The sequence below is a fragment of the Myotis nattereri genome, assembly GCF_964212035.1.
Source record: "Myotis nattereri genome assembly, chromosome: 4".
Classification (NCBI taxonomy): Eukaryota; Metazoa; Chordata; class Mammalia; order Chiroptera; family Vespertilionidae; genus Myotis; species Myotis nattereri.
The window spans coordinates 61,383,032-61,399,588 of NC_138079.1; positions in this window are offsets into that span (position 1 = coordinate 61,383,032).

A 16,557-nucleotide genomic window follows, 5' to 3' on the forward strand; every position below is an offset into this window, starting at 1 on the left:
TTATTTAAATCTACATAGTATTTTTATTGATTTTATTAAGAGAGAGAGGAAGAGAGAGGGAGAGGGAGAAAGAGAAACATTGATGAGAGGCAAACATCAACATAGATCAACTGCCTCCAGCACGGCCCCTGCTGGGGATTGAGCCTGCAACCCAGGCATCTGCCCTGAACGGAAAGCAAACCAGTTACCTCTTGGTACATGGGTCAATTCTCAACCACTGAGCTATACCCATTGGGCCAAATTTTTTTTAAATATCCTAGATTATCATAGCTTCTACTAGAATAAAAGAAAAGTTAGAGAGTGAGGTGTAATAGTATATATTCGCTGATAACTAACACTCTCTTCCTGTCATTTTTAACTTTTAATTTGTTTTATGTTCTGTGCATACATCATCTATAAATATCAGCACAGCTGATCACTTAGATACTAACATGCTATTCACAAATTTTGTTATATAAAATATTTTAAGATGAACTTGGGATGTAGTAGGTACTTAATAAGAATGTTTTGAACATAGATGCCTCCACTCAGATTACATTCATCACAAATCCTACATTAAGCCTTGACAAATTAGATTTTATTAATCTACTTTTTCTTATGTCAGAAATTTCCTGTCAACAGTCTTTTTTTAAGGCTCTTTGTAGCTCCAAAAAGGCATTTCATTTTTGTCAGTAGGACTTTGTAATATTTATCATTTTCTGTCACCATTGATTCACCGATATAAGAAATAATAGCTATGAATTTCTGAGTGGAAGCTTTATTTTTTGCCCTGGCTTTCAGTGTCAACATTTTCTTCAGAAAGGTTAGAATTATAAACCAATACCTCACTTTGTTTTCCCCTCTAGCTGTAAACAGGAAGTTTAACATGTCTTTGAGGTCTGTCAAATCAAACACTAACACCACTTGCTTTTTTATTTTTTAATTTAAAGGTCAGCTTGGTCACTCAAGCCATGTCTTATTATATATTCCCCACTAAAAAAAAAATAAGCTGAAGATCATATCAGATGACGTTTTTAAACTTTACAAAATACACAGATACTTTACATAAAATACACAATTTCCAAATGCCAACAATGAAATGGTGAACTCAAGAAACATATTTCAAAGAAAATTTAGTATACTGACATCCTTTATATTTGAGTACAATCCACTCTTTCAAAGTTTTGCAGAGAAGACTGCATTGAGCCTAATGTCTAAATTAGCACAATTAGCATATTTGTTAGTTAAATTCTGTTTGTGTTTTTAATAATTAAACTTGTATGTTATATCAACCTGGAATAAATACTAATTATATAAATATAGTAATAATATTTCTATGTCTATTTTAAAATACTTGTGAAAGTCAAAGAAACCTTGCAAATTTAACATATTAAATAAGCCACTAAACATTATAAAAGGTGTCATGATTATTTTATTGTAGGGAAGGGATATTTGTTTTTGAAAAATGATATTTATAAGACTGCTCAGAGGGTCAAGATGGTGGTATAGATAAACACAACACTCCCCTCCTTCCGCCACCACATCAAAATTACAACTAAACTACAGAACAACAATCATTCAGAACCACCTGAAATCTGGCTGAAGGGAAATCTTATCTACACTAATAAAAGAGAAAGATGCAAATTGGCCATACCTTTGTGACATCCACCAGCCAATCAGGGGTGAGTATGCAAATTAACCCAACAAGATGGCAGGTTAATTTGCATGCACAGGCACTGAGCAGCGGGGGGCGGGGCAGACACTTGCGTTGTCACCATGATGACAGGCGTTCCGAACCGCCCAGCCGCTCTGGGCCTCTGGGCAGCGTGAGAAGGTGGAAAGGTGGCTCCGGGCCAGAGCAAAGGTGGTACTGGCAGCCAGGGAAAGGAAGGCCAATTCTTGCATGAATCTTTGTGCATTGGGCTTCTAGTAACTATAGAATTAAAGAAGCCACAGTGAAACTGGTGGAGGCATGTAACTGGCTGGTCCAACATCTACATGTGGCATTTTTTTTTTTTAAACTGGGAGTGTTATCTTGGCTGTGGAGATCACTTGTGAGGAGCAAGGGGTCTAAGCTCTCCACTAGACACCCCAGCCCAGGGTATGGATTTTGCATATATGATCACCTAAATATTCACCTGTAAGTTTCCCTTTTTTAGTGGTGTTTTTGCCTTGTTTACAAATCAGGGTAATCCTGGCCTCATAAAAGTGAGTTTGTAAGTGTTCTCTCTCAATTTTTTTCAACTAACTTAAGAAGAATGGGTATTAATTCATAATTATATGTTTGACAAAATCTGTGAAGCTGTCTGAACTGTTGTTTTTTTGCAATTTTTAAATTAGTTATTCAATGTCATTGTTTATAATTTGTTTATTCAGAGTTTTTATTTTTGATTCAATCTTGAAAAATTGTATGTTTGTAGAAATTTATCCATTTCTTCCAGGATTTTTAATTTATTGGCATGTAATTGTTCATAGTAGTCTCTTCTGATTTGTTATATTTCTATGGTGTCAGTTAAAATAATGCTACATGAAATTACATAATTTATTTTGTAAATATTGTGGTAGGTGTATCTGGAAGGTAAATTTCTAGACGTGAGGGGAATGGCTGAAAAAGTACGTATGAGTGTAATTGTGCACTTTTTCATAAGAAGTATACTGATTTGCATTCCAACCTCAAAGTAAGAACACATCTCATCACAATGCCTCACCAATACAATAAGTGTTGTTTAACTTTTTAATTTTACCAAATGGATAAAAATCTACTTCTGTATATTTTTAATTTGGAATTCTCTGGTCTTAGTGAGATTTAACATCTTTTCATAAATAATGTGTAGCATAAAAATGAATGATCTAAAATGCACTCATAAACACAATGTTGAATCTCAAAAATATATTTTTGAATGTAAGAAATCAGGCATGAAATAGTATATTCTGAATTATCTCATTTATAGCAGAATCTTGGTTTTTGAACTTAATTCATTCCTAAAGGCTGTTCAAGAAGTGATTTCTTTGAAACCTGATTTTTTCCCATTAGAAATTATGTATATTGAATTAATCTGTGATGATGGTTTTGTAAGCCCTTCCAATCCCTTAACATCAGCACTCTTGATGGCCTCTTTATGTTTAAAAAATGTGCTAATTGTCAATTCCACCATGCCATGGTCAGAGCCAGATCAGATATATGAACACCTCTATCATAGTTTGCAATTATTTCTTTTTAAAGCTCTATCATTATTCTCACAACTCTTTCTTTTCACTTTGCTGCTATCACTAACCTGCTTAGGACCTACCGTGACTTAATAATAAGCAGCAAAAAAAAAAAAAAAAAAAAAAAAAAAAGAAAATATTCACAGCACAATTTCCTAAGATGTTAACAACACTTAGCAGTAAACTGACTCATACTCACCAGTTCTTCACTTTGTCACCTGAGAAACATGTGACTGATCATACAGGTATCAGCATGAAAGTGTTATCAGGTGGAGAACTGATGTTTTGTTTGACAACGGAGATATTTCCTGTGAACAACTTGGTTGAGAACTGAATTGTTTGATGAGATGGAAGACATCCTAATACCAAGGTTTGACTCTATATAAATTACAAAATGTGTCAAACTAATCTAGCCCTGGCTGGTGTACTCAGTTAGTAGAGTACTGTCCTGTGCACCAAAAGGGGGGGTGGGGAGGCGGGGCACGTACAGGAGGTAACTGATTGATGTTTCTCACATCGATGTTTCTGTATCTCTCTCTCCCTTCCTTCTCTTTAAAAATCAATAGAAGCATATCCTCGGATAAGAATTAATTAAAAAAAAACAAATAAAAAACCTAATCTACACTATTATAAGTCAAAATAGCAGTTATCCTTGTTGGACTGTAGGGACCATAAAAGATAATGACAGGGTTTCTGAGGCACTGGTAACATTATGTTTCTTGATCTAAGTGCTTATTTCATAAGCTTGCTTAAATTGTGAAAGTTTTGAGCCGTTAAATTATATGTGCACTTTTCTATACATATATTTCATTTGTTAAAAACAGTGGGCTTAGATTGACATGACTACTAGGTAAGGGTTGGTTATGTTATCAAATATGAAAGAAAATATATGTCTTTTCTTATTTTTGGAATACAGGCTGTGGGGTGGGGGCAGGGGGCGGGAGCAGGCTATAAGGGGTCAATTCGAGAAAAAAGGAAACATAATTTCAACAATAAAGATTTTTTAAAAAAGAATATAGGCTGATTTATGATAGTTGACTACTATTCTAACTTGTTCCTGCTTCACAGTATCATAGAAAAATATTACCTTATGGGTGATATTAATGGATTTATTAGACGAGAAGTTACAAAAACAACGTATACTGACAGTTTTTTGTTGTTGTTCCTCCTGGTTGATAAACCCAAAATCCAAATTATTGCTTCACTTCAAATTATTGTTTTGGTTAAGCAGAGAATAAAAGTTAAAGGCAGATTTCCCTCCCTCAACACTTCACAATAAAACACAAAAAATCGTACAACTATGGATGAGGATAGTGGGCGGGGGGGGGGGGAGGTAAGGGCAGAGGGTGGGGTGGGAACTGGGTGAAGGGGAGCTATGGGGGGAAAAAGAGGAACAACTGTAATAATCTGAACAATAAAGATTTAATTTAAAAAAAAACATTTGTGTATACTAGTATATGTGTGTGGTCAGTATTCTGTCTTATGTGAAAACAGACATAGCTTGTAATTTATAGAGGAACCTGGTATATATGCAAGAGTGTACGTATCATCATATGGCTCAAGACAATATTTTCCAAATGTCTGTCATCTGAGTGCCATCTTCAGGACTTCTGGTGTCACCAGCTTTACTAAATTAAGACTATTATTTAGCATTTCTCTTAAAAACAAACTTACCTTAAGTATGATCTAAATATGTTAAAAATGTACTCCATTAAAATGGAAATATATAACTTGTCATATGTAGGAGGTGGTATAAATATGATAAATTTGATTAAAAGCACACTATTCAAAGTCTCAGAATCAGAAACTAGGTCTCCTTCTGATAAAAAATAATAAATTAGTAGAGACTTATAAAACACATAGATATAAACTGAATTTTTTTTCTTGAAAAGGTTTGAAAGGTAATTAAAAATAAAATTATCACAATTTAATTCACTTTTATTGAGCAAAATCTAAAATCTCTCCTCTACTCACTATTGTGAGTACCACACTATACAGGAACTCTGCTCTAAAAAAAAATGACCCCCAAGATGCACATGCCTGGCACTTTTGCTTACCAGCGTGACTTCCAAGCTGCTATTTCATGGTGATCTTCAAATTTTATTGACCTCTGGATACCTGGTTCTCTGTCTATTGTGGTTCCACTTCTTAGCCCTTTGGCCGAGCTTCACTGAATCCTTGGCTTTTTTAGTCCTAGCTTCCCTTGTCTGCTCCTGCGCCCCATAGCTGCTGCTCAAAGTCCTTAAACTGAAGGTCTGGCCTGATATCTGACAACTACTTTCTGGAACTGAATTCCCACAGGGCAGGCACAAGGGAACCAAGACAGGCTTCTCAAATGAATATATAACGCTTATTATGGTGAGATTTTGTTTTGACAAAATCTTTAGCCTTGAATATTTGTAGGCTTTACAGATCCTGCTGTCTTCCTAGCCCATTGCCTTAGGAGCAAGGGGAATTTTATAAAAGGTGAAGATGAAAGAAGAGTCATGTAGAATTCTTCCAATCAAACCAGAATAACAGTAGGTAGCTATCATTTTATGCTTCACTTGGCTTTCGCTATGGAGAAGATCAGAATACAGTCATTTGGTGTGTAGTCCCAAGTCCAACAGGTTCATTAGCAATATGCAATGAATGCTTTATTGTTGGCAGCATTCCTGTCAGCAGTACCAAGAGAAATTTAGTCATATCAAGCGATTACTTATGGAAAAACAAGAAAACAGAATTCTCATTCCCAATTTGAAGCAGCTAAGAAAGTGAAGTAATAGAAGATCAAATAACAAGGACACTATCTCAGTCTGAATGGAGTCCAAATTTTCTAAAGTTTGGTCAATTTGAGAATATGCTCAAAAGGGATATCAATGTGCACAAGTCCTTTACCTAATTCAAATGCTTTTATAGATGAATAAAATATATTGGAAATGGTAAAGTTATGAAACATGTCTTTTCCCTATAGAATTTCTCTCCTTGGTGATTTATTAGACCCTGCCCTCCAACTGTAATGGGAGACCTCTTCATAATATATCCAAAAACTCATAAATGCAAAGCAGGATGGAGCCCATTGAAGAAAAAATATGGTATTATTCTTTATATAACACATACAATATGACTATTTGGGAAAGAAAAATACTTCAAAGTACAGCATGTAATTAATATAGTGTATTCCCAAGGTAGCAGTTGTATAAAGCTTATAAGAACAAACATAAAACAGGGACTTCCTACACCTATATTTCTGGCCATTTAGAAGCTGGAGTTGTTAGTAGACTCTGTTATGTATCAGCTATAGTCATTGCTCTACTTTTCAAAGAAAAACTATAGATGTGTCCAAAATATTAAAGTTATTTTTTCTTTTTCAATATTTCTTTATTCTACTTATTAAATAGTCTTTATAAAATAAATTATTAAAATAATAGAAAAAATTAATAAAGCAAAACAGAACAAATTTTTAAAACCCCTATAGTATCACACTATACAGAGGCTCTATCAATTTTTGTATTTATCTATCCATCCAACCATTCCCTATTCACTTGCCTTTTTCATAGAATTTATATAATTTACTAAGATAATTACTGATATATTACTTTTGTTGACCCTAAAATTTCCAAATTCCCAAGAGGTTGCATATATTTTCATGATTCAGGGCAGTATTGTCATTGAGCTGAGTTTTGTTTCCAAAGATCAAACCCATTGGAAAGGATGAAAATGAAGAAGACTACATGTTTCACTGGCTAACATTTTTGGAGATGGGAAAGATAGGCATTAATCATATAGGCCAGTGGGGCCTATGTTAATTCTCTGGCAGAACCCTGACAGAGAGCCAAGATATTTTCTGAGGTCAAGGCTGCTTGATACATCAGGAGGCCATACCCTACACCCTAGGCCTACATCGCAAGGTTATCACTACACTAATGACACAAAATAACAGATAGGAAAGGACCATTGCAGCCTGTGCATAGGTAGCTCATAGAAAAGCACTGACCATGATTACAGGTACTTCCAAAAACTGTGGTATAGCACCTGAAAGCAAAAGAGCATAGGAAAACGCTGAGACAGAATTATTTACAAGTCCTCATGAAATGAGAGTTTAGCATCAAAATTAAGCTGAATTATATTGCCCGGCCAGCATGACTCAGTGGTTGAGCGTTGACTTATGAACTAGGAGGTCACGGTTCAATTCCCAGTCAGGGCGTGCAAGAGGCAGTCTATCAATGATCATCTCTCATCATTGGCGTTTCTATATCTCTTTCCCTCTCCCTTCCTCTTTGAAATCAATAAAAAATACATTAATAAAAAAATAAACTGAATTATAGAAAATGAAGAACTGCTCACTCACTATGACAATATTCCTTGTATACAAGTTTATGTAGTAGGATTTTTACCCTAAATAGCTTATTTTTCTACTTATTTAATTATTTGGTCAATGTTTATTAAACACCCACTAGTGACTAGGCAACTTCTAACTTTTTCCTGGGATTAAAAAATATTCAAATCAATGAGCATTATACAGGTACCCCATTAAGATAAAGGATGCTCGTTTATTTGACATGGTGGGCCTTATAACCTAACCTCTTATTTTCCTAGGAGATCTCAACAGTGTTTTATTCTACCTCCATCTCCAATAAATTATCTCATGTCTTTCTCATCTTAAAATAAATAGATGAATAACAACAATTAACAACTTCTTCCTTCACCCAGCTTCCTCTTTTAGCTATTATGACTAAATTCTTTTCTAATTAGTAGCCTTTCAATCATCAGTTACTCCATTTTCACATATCTACTCATTCTTCAATTCACTCCAACATGGCTCTTCTCTCCTTTACACTAACAAAAGAGTGCCATTGTTCTAGTTCACCAAGTCCAGTAAACCCTTGCCTTTATATTTTGTACTTAGTTATAAATATTGATTACTTTTTGCTCTTTGAGATTCCTTTGTCTGGCCAATAGCTTCTCTATCACCAGCATTGTATGGGTTTCTTTCTAGCTGTGTGACTGGCATTCTGAGTTTCTACTGCGGAACTATCCACTTAGTTGGAGCCCTCAAAGAATGACTGCCCTAGTCCTCCCTTTCTTCTTTTCTTTCTTTACTTGACATATATTCAGGAGAATCTCATTTATGTTTATAACTTTAATAATTATTTATAACCCAAGGAACATGTATTTATATTGTGAATTATCAACATGGCCACTTTGAATTCTCAGAATCAAGTCCTTCATAATAGCTACAAAATTGAACTTTTGATTTTTCTTCCCCACAATCTAAACTGAAACTCTGCCCTCAGCTCTAATGTTTCTGATTGGACCCATTATATTTTCAGTCATTTCAGCAAGAGTTGGAGTCACTCTTTAAGAATCCCTCTCCATTCTTCTCCATAACCAACACACAATATATCCTAAATATCTCACATCTTATAAAATTATTGAATTTGTTTATTTCTCTCCACCTGCCTTGCACTATCTTGATATAAGCCAGCACTACTAATTCACATGACAGCATTCTCCAACTAACTTAGTTTTCTTAGTCTTTTCTCTCTATTCTGTTCCTTACACTGCAGTTTGAAGGACATTTTGAAGAGAAATATTGGATTATTTTATTCTTTACTAAGTTTGCTCAAAATATTTTATTGTTTTTGTATTAAGAAGTAAAACAAACAAAAACACATTATCCATAAGATGGCTTTTCTGCTTACCATTTTAGTCTTATCTTTATTCTTTCACTTTCTATTTCTCTATATAAATCATATTTTGATTTTTTGAACATAACATGTCTTTGTCAATCCTGAGCCTTGCACATGCTATTCCTTCTCCTAAATTCTCTTTGCCTAATTCATTTTTATCCTTCAGATCTTAGCTTAAATGTTACATTCTCAAGAGAAATAATCTGGAAGGGAAGTGTATGAAAATAACATGTTCTTTAACTTTATAGACCTTTCCTCTGTTTGTAGTTATGGATCTAGTTGTGACTATTGGGTTAATTCTCAACTCCCATATTATACTACAAATGTCCTGAAAGCATGAACTATACTTGATTGTGCTCAAACATACATGGCCAGTGACCAGAACACTGCCTGATACATAGCAGATGCTCAATACTTATTGAACAAATAATTTAATAATTATATCCTTGATCATTTATTCAATTACTTCCTAAGACAAAATTATAAAAGTGGAATTATCATGTTACTGACTATAAACATTTTAAAGGCTTTTTAAAAATTGTGAAATTGCCTTCCTAGAAATATCTGCTCTCCCTCCAGCAAAAGCCTGAGTTATTTTTCACATTCCAATGACTATTCTGAAATTGTTAATACTTGGTTTAAAAAACTAAAAATCTTTTCGATAAAAAAGTTTATTTTTATATCTTGGACTACACATAATCTTGAATAGGCTTACTCCTTTTACAATTGTGTTTTTCTCTTATTATTTTTTATTTATATATGATTGTCATTATACTATTTGTTTTTTTTAATTGCTTTTTCCTCACTGAGGATATGTCCATTGATTTTAGAAAGAGAGGAAGAGAGAGGGAGAGGGAGAAGAGAGGGAGAGGGAGCAACCAATTGAGTTATCAGACCAGGCTTATACTATTGTTTTTTTATAATTTGTGACTATTGATGCCAGGGAAAGAAACATTAGATGTGATATGGATAAATTTAAAGGGGTTTCTTAAATATTCTTTCTTGCAAATGACATGTTTAGTTTAAAATCTACTAAGATATTATATCTGTGTTTTTATCCTTATATTCATCCACTGGTCCCATATAAGGCATGTAAGTATTAATCACTTCTTGTAAATAAAGAAAAGTTGGAGTAAAAATAGAAAAGGTTGGTAAGTTACAAAATTATGGTCTTAAAGTACATTTCCAGAAGTGAGTCAGCTTGTCTTTTCCACTACCTGTTGGTTCTACTGCATGAAAAAAATAAAATAAATAAATAAACACATTTAAAAATCCTATCACTAAGGCAAAGGATTCTAAAACCTCACACAGTAGCTTGTTTCAGTTTATAAACCTCCTTTTAAACTTGTCAAGTTCTGGCTCACCTCACAAATGAAAATTTGTTAAAAAGGTTTTGGGAAGCTTGTTCTACTTTTCATGAGTAATGAGGCAAAAACAACTCCTATTTTGACATGTATTGTTCTTATGAGGTACAGACTGGTGAATACCAAATAATACAAAGACATGAGCTGTTATTTCACATGTATCAGACCCTGAACTAAAAGAGAAAAGAGCTCTGGTCTGAAAGTTAAGAGATCTGAATTCTTAACACAAGTCTAGCTGTGACTAGTTTCAGCTTCCTTTTAGTTTATGGGATCTTGCAATGCATTTGCTTTCTATGCTGTCTCAAAGTTTTTCTCTCTAAGGCAATAACATGAGAGCATTCTTACAGTTGTTAGATCAATAGAATCAACTATGCACTTGTTGAAAATATAAATTCCTGGGGCATACCACAGACCTTTTGAATCAGAATCTCCAGTGAAGAGGTTCCCATGTATTTCTTGTGCTCAAGCAAATTTGGAAATAACTGAATTTGCTGACCTTTTTGGCTTTTCCTAACTCAAATTCTAAGATTGTAAATATTGGTCAAAAGCAGATCCGATGAAATCTTGAAAATGGCATTTACTTTGGAAATCCCTCAACTGCTAGAATACTAGGCAGATGAGGGAAATAAAATAATAATCTAGACAATCCTCCACCCTTTCCCACATCCTGATTTCTCATTGTCAGTCTCAGAAGCCTGCTTTCAAGGGCAGTAGCCTATGGCCAGCTCGGGGGGCTATTCTAGGAGCCTTTATAAGGAAACACAATGTTGACTGAAAAACTATTTCTGTACCAAATGATAATCCTGATTATACTTGTAGTATTAATAATAATAAAGTATGGCATCTCTATAATGCTCTATAGCTCTTCGTCATTTTTACAAGCATAAGTTGAACATCACACCAAACTAGTGTTGTTGTTTTTTCCTCTGGGTATCATTACACCTATTTTGAACTGAAGTAATTGAATTAAAGCTTATAGAAAATGATTCATGTGTCTGGACTCAGGTCTAATTTTTCTGACTCCAAGTTCAATGTTCTTTCTTTTCTAGCACAAAGTCCCAAACCCCATGTTTTCAGCCACATTTTATTACCACACCAACATCCATATCTGCACGGCTGGGACCTGAAGGAAGCGTCTGCAGTGACTCCAATCCCTAATTTCTCAACATGAGGATAGGGCAAACTGCGGACATCACCATCCTGATGATGGCTCGTGGTTATTTAATTCCAATCCTAGTGCTAAGCATTTTACAAATAGTATCCCATTTAGTTCTCACATTCATATTTTATAGATGAATAAATTGTCTCAAGTAAGTCGTCTAAGGTCAAAGAGTGACATCACCTACTGCCTTGACTTTTGTGGCTAGGATATTATTTTACCCACAAGTTGAACTCTGAATAACTTTTTCATTGAAAGCATTGCTTTCTTATATGTTTCCTACTATTATTTCCTTAATTACTTATGTGTTCTATTGGTCTCAAAGTTTTCGTTACATAAGGTCTGATTACAGGCTTTGGGGATCTGTACATCATTTCTAAAATTGTTTCTGTGCACATAAAAGTCTTCTGAGTTCCTACTTAAAAATTAATGTTTTGTGTACAATTAGTTCTGATTCCTCGCTTATTACACGTCCCTATGAAAAACTTGAAATTGGAAAGGAGTGGAAACCTAACTAGTGTTAGATACTTGGGCACTATCCCTTCAAACAGTTTCACTGCATTTGCAAATATTAGGAAAAAAGAAAAGATAAATAAAAGGGTAAGAACATGAGTAGGTAGCAAGTCAGGAGAAAATGAAAATGTAAACACATATTTTATCTAATATACATGTAAAACACTGTATATCACAGGTAAAAACAGATCCTCTAAATGTCAAACAGATGATATCTTTTCACTACTCACTTCACCAGAACATAGTGGCAATAATGTTGTGACATTGTCAAAGAAAACAAGGCAAATAAAAAAACAAATAACAGATCATTAGAGGTTATTTATTTGCAATATAAATAAAATAAACAAAAAGCTGAGCAGAGACCTTACTTTTTATTTTTCATCTCTTTATACCTAGAACACTTGATAAATTTCATATGAGTACAATTCACTGAGAATTAACTCTGATTTTTATCCTACTTGTTGTCATATCTATTTAGTTGTAAAGGGACAGGACCATCACCATTAGAACAAATTTGCTTGAGATGAACATCTACCACAGAATAGGTGGTGGAAAGGAAGAAGCATTGAGGAGACACACATGGGACCTCTTGCTTCTAATGCTAAACAATCATTTAAAGTCTCCATAAAAGATTGAAATGCTAACACAGTAAGTTTTTCTAGACAAAATTCCCACCACTATATAGAGGTAGGTTTTGTAAGTGAACATGTCACATCTGTTACCTAAAACTACATATTTTAAAATAGTATGTATGTTACATATTGAAATACACCATGTTAAAAATTGACAGGTTCTGCCTTAATTTACAGTCAGAGCTCTTTTCTGTATAGTCTGCATAAATCCCCCTTACAGCCTTGAGGCCATAAAAAGAAAGTAAAACCTCTTTGCTTGAATAGACCTAGGAGGAACGGAGAGCACCGCCTGGAAGCTGCCAACCCTTGTCAGCTGCACAAGTGCAGTAACCTTGTCTTGCTCACCTCTGGGCCTCTGAGGATGAAAGCCCATATAATCCATTCAATGATATGACTAGCCATGGCCCTAGTAAAGCAGAATTAGTAGAAGCAAACACAAAAAAACAAGAAAGATAATTACTCATATTTAGACTTGTCCAGAATTTGATAATAGAAATCTATTTTGATTTTAGCATACTTAAAAATGTTATAAATTATGATTTCATATTTTTATTGTATATATTAAAAAGAAGCTTTCCAAAATATATTCTGCTTTTAGGACCTCTAAATGCTTTATTATAGCCATCTATAACATTTACAAAATTGTAGAGAGTTGACACATACTTGTTGAATTAATCAATATTGTACCTTTGCCAAGTTAGAAGTATCTGAAAGGCGATTTCAGAAATGACATATAGAATATTAAGAATCTAGCACTCCATGAAGGGTTTTCTTGTATTATGGGTGTAGTTTCTAAAAAATTACTCCATATCCAAAGAGGGGAAAAAAAGGGCGGGGTGGTGCTCATCCTTTATACAACTATTATATGTTTTTGTATATGAGTATAAAATAGCTTACTCTTTCCTAAACATATCATTTATAATTTCAATCCATCCATATTATAAATACACTGATAGGACTTTAAATTTCAATGTAGTGTTTGTTATTAGCCTAGAATCTGTGGTTGAAAAAGGGCTCAGATAGTAAACCTGACAAGTTCAGGGAGGTCATGGCAGACCCCTCAGAGAACTAAAGTTACCAAATAGGATGGTCTGAAATTAAAACTTTCTAACTAAAAGTGAGTCATGGTGAGTTGTCATGTCCTATGCAGCTATCTTCCCTGAAAAAGATCAATCTTTACTTTAACTGAGCCTGTCTATTGTCTTTTTGTACCTTCAGTAACATACCTTTGGAATGTCAGGGTAATTTCTTTTTTCCATACCCTTTAGGGCACAATAACGGCACCAGAATAGAGACCACAGGACACTAACTGTTAACTATCCTGTACCCACCAATGTAAAAGAAGTACGTGTCTCTCCATTTTGCTTTTTATCCAATCCCTGTTTTGGATTATCCCATCTCCCTAATCTATTACCAATTGATTTCATGTAACCCCTTTAAGTCTCCTTTGATCCTGATGTACAAAATAGGTGGTAAAACTGCCATTTCCTGGAACATTTTCTCAATCCAATGATATTTTGCTTCCTAACAATTGTCAACAGTGTGGCTAAAATTTTATATAATAAAAGGCTAATCTACACTAATAAAAGAGAAACATGCAAATTGGTGTCACTCTGCTATGCCCACCAGCCTATCAGAGCAACTATGCAAATTGACCCAACAAAGATGGTGGTTAATTTGCATACACGGGTGTGGAGCGAAGACTGAAGGCTCTGGCCGGACTGGAGACTGAAGACTGAAAAGGCTTGGCTTCTCCACTGCGGCTGGACCAAAGGCCTGGGTCCCGGGTGCCAGAGGAAAACCGCCAGCAGCCAGGGGAAGGGAGGTCTATTGTGCGAATCTTTGCGCAATAGGCTTCTAGTCTATATAATAAAAGGCTAATATTCAAATCAACTGAACTGCGGAAAGACCGGTTGCTATGATGCACACTGATCACCAGGGGGCAGATGCTCAACACAGGAGCTGCCCCTTGGTGGTCAGTGCGCTCCAAGAGGGAGAATGCTGCTCAGCCAGAAGTCCTGAGCCAGGCTCATGACTGGCAAGTGCAGTGGTGGTGGCAGGAGCCGCTCCTGCCTCTGTGGAAGTGCTAAAGATGTCCGAGTGACAGCTTAGGGGAGCAGGCCTAAGCTATCAGTCAGATATCCCCTGAGGGATAAGAGGGCACAGGCCAGGCTGAGGGACTCCCCCCACCTCCCCGCCCCCCCGCCGAGTGCCAAATTTTGTGCACTGGGCTTCTAGTAAATTCATAAAACATTATCTACAGGTTTGGAAGTTTCTTAGGTCAACACCCTTTCCCCCCCCATTAGGGTAAATTGATAAGAAAGCCAGATACTCTTTCCAGGAGTGCCTATGGGAAGTTCAAACCACACATACATTGACCTTTGTGGGGGAATCTTAATCCCAGCTCCACCTCTTAATCACCATAAATCCCAACTCAGCCTCTTTTCCTTGCCTTTCCATGCCATCTTGGTTCTGCAAGGGAGCCCATTCTGCTCTCTCCAGCAAGCGTCATTATGTGAGTAATAAACGTCTTCCTACTCTCTTGGTACTTGTGTTGCATCATTAATCTCAACATCTGAACCAGATTTTGAATGCGAGAGTCCATTCTGACTCTGCAAGGTTTCACAACTATTGGCAAAATAAAAAGGGTATATAGGCAATGATAATTTGGCAACCCCTTGCATCTTTAATCTCTTGATTTGCTAACTAACTCTGCTTGGTTTGCTGGTTAACATGTTTTGGAGTTTTGTTGCTGCTTGAGGGCAAGTTTGCACTTTTATGTATGTATTTTTGTGCTATATTTGCTGAGTTCTACTGTGCCTCTGTTATAGATTCATCCCAAACTAAATCAGAAGTTGTAATTGGCATTTAGGGACAAAATTATGGGATATATGCCCTCCTAAAAGTGACCCATGGACATGAATCTTCACCTCCCTGCCAATAATATTACTGAAATTACTGACTTTATCCAATCAGCAGTAGGTACATACATTGCAATCAGATTTGGCTAAAATGTTTTATTTATTGTCTATTTTAACAGGCTTTAAGCTCAGTTTGCCTTTCATTTTGAAGAAACCCAGTAGAGTCAAATGATGTTTCTCCAATATCACCCATCTCAAACAATTCAGTTATCCACCAAGTTGTCAGAAAAATATGTCTCCATTATGAAACCAAACTTTTTTTTAAATTGACAACCCTTTCAAACTGATACCTCAGCCATGACCAAAAGAGTCTCTTAGTCAACAAACAAAAAGTAGAATGCTTTTATTCCTGGGGAAATCCACATTAGCACAATTTTAAAACATAAATAGGTTATCAAGAGTTTTAATGTGGCTAAGGGTGTGAAAGAAACAATGATTGCCCTAGTTGGTTTGGCTCAGTGGATAGAATGTCGGCCTGTGGACTGAAGGGTCCCAGGTTTGATTACGGTCAAGGGCACATGCCCAGGGTTGCAGGCTCAATCACCAGTAGGGGGCATGCAGGAGGCAGCCGGTCAATGATTCTCTCTCATCATTGATGTTTCTCTCTCTCTCCCTCTCCCTTCCTCTCTGAAATCAATAAAAATATATTTAAAAATAAAAAAGAAACAATGATTACAATTGAAGAGGTAGAAAAACTGTTGTTGATTTGCATAAACAAAAAGCAGTTAGGGGTACATCATTGACCTATGAACTAGGACTTCAAGGTTCAATTCCACATGCCTGGGTTGCTGGCTAGGTCCCCAGTGATTCTATCTCATTACTGATGTTTATCTCTCTTCCTCTCCCTTACTCTCTCAAATCAATAAAAATATATTTAAAAAAGAAAAGAAAAGCAGTTAGCCAGTGACAACATTTTGGGAGGCAGTGATATATGAACAAAGGTCTGCATGCTGGACCAAGTGCTAAAAGTGATTCCTTTAAGGCTAGTAAGGAGTGGTTCAATAAAATTAAGAAAAGAAGTGTTTATTTATAGATTAATCACTACATTAGCCATGTACTGTATATAAGAAAGGTTAAAACAGGGAATATTTGGAGGTCTGGAAGGTATTC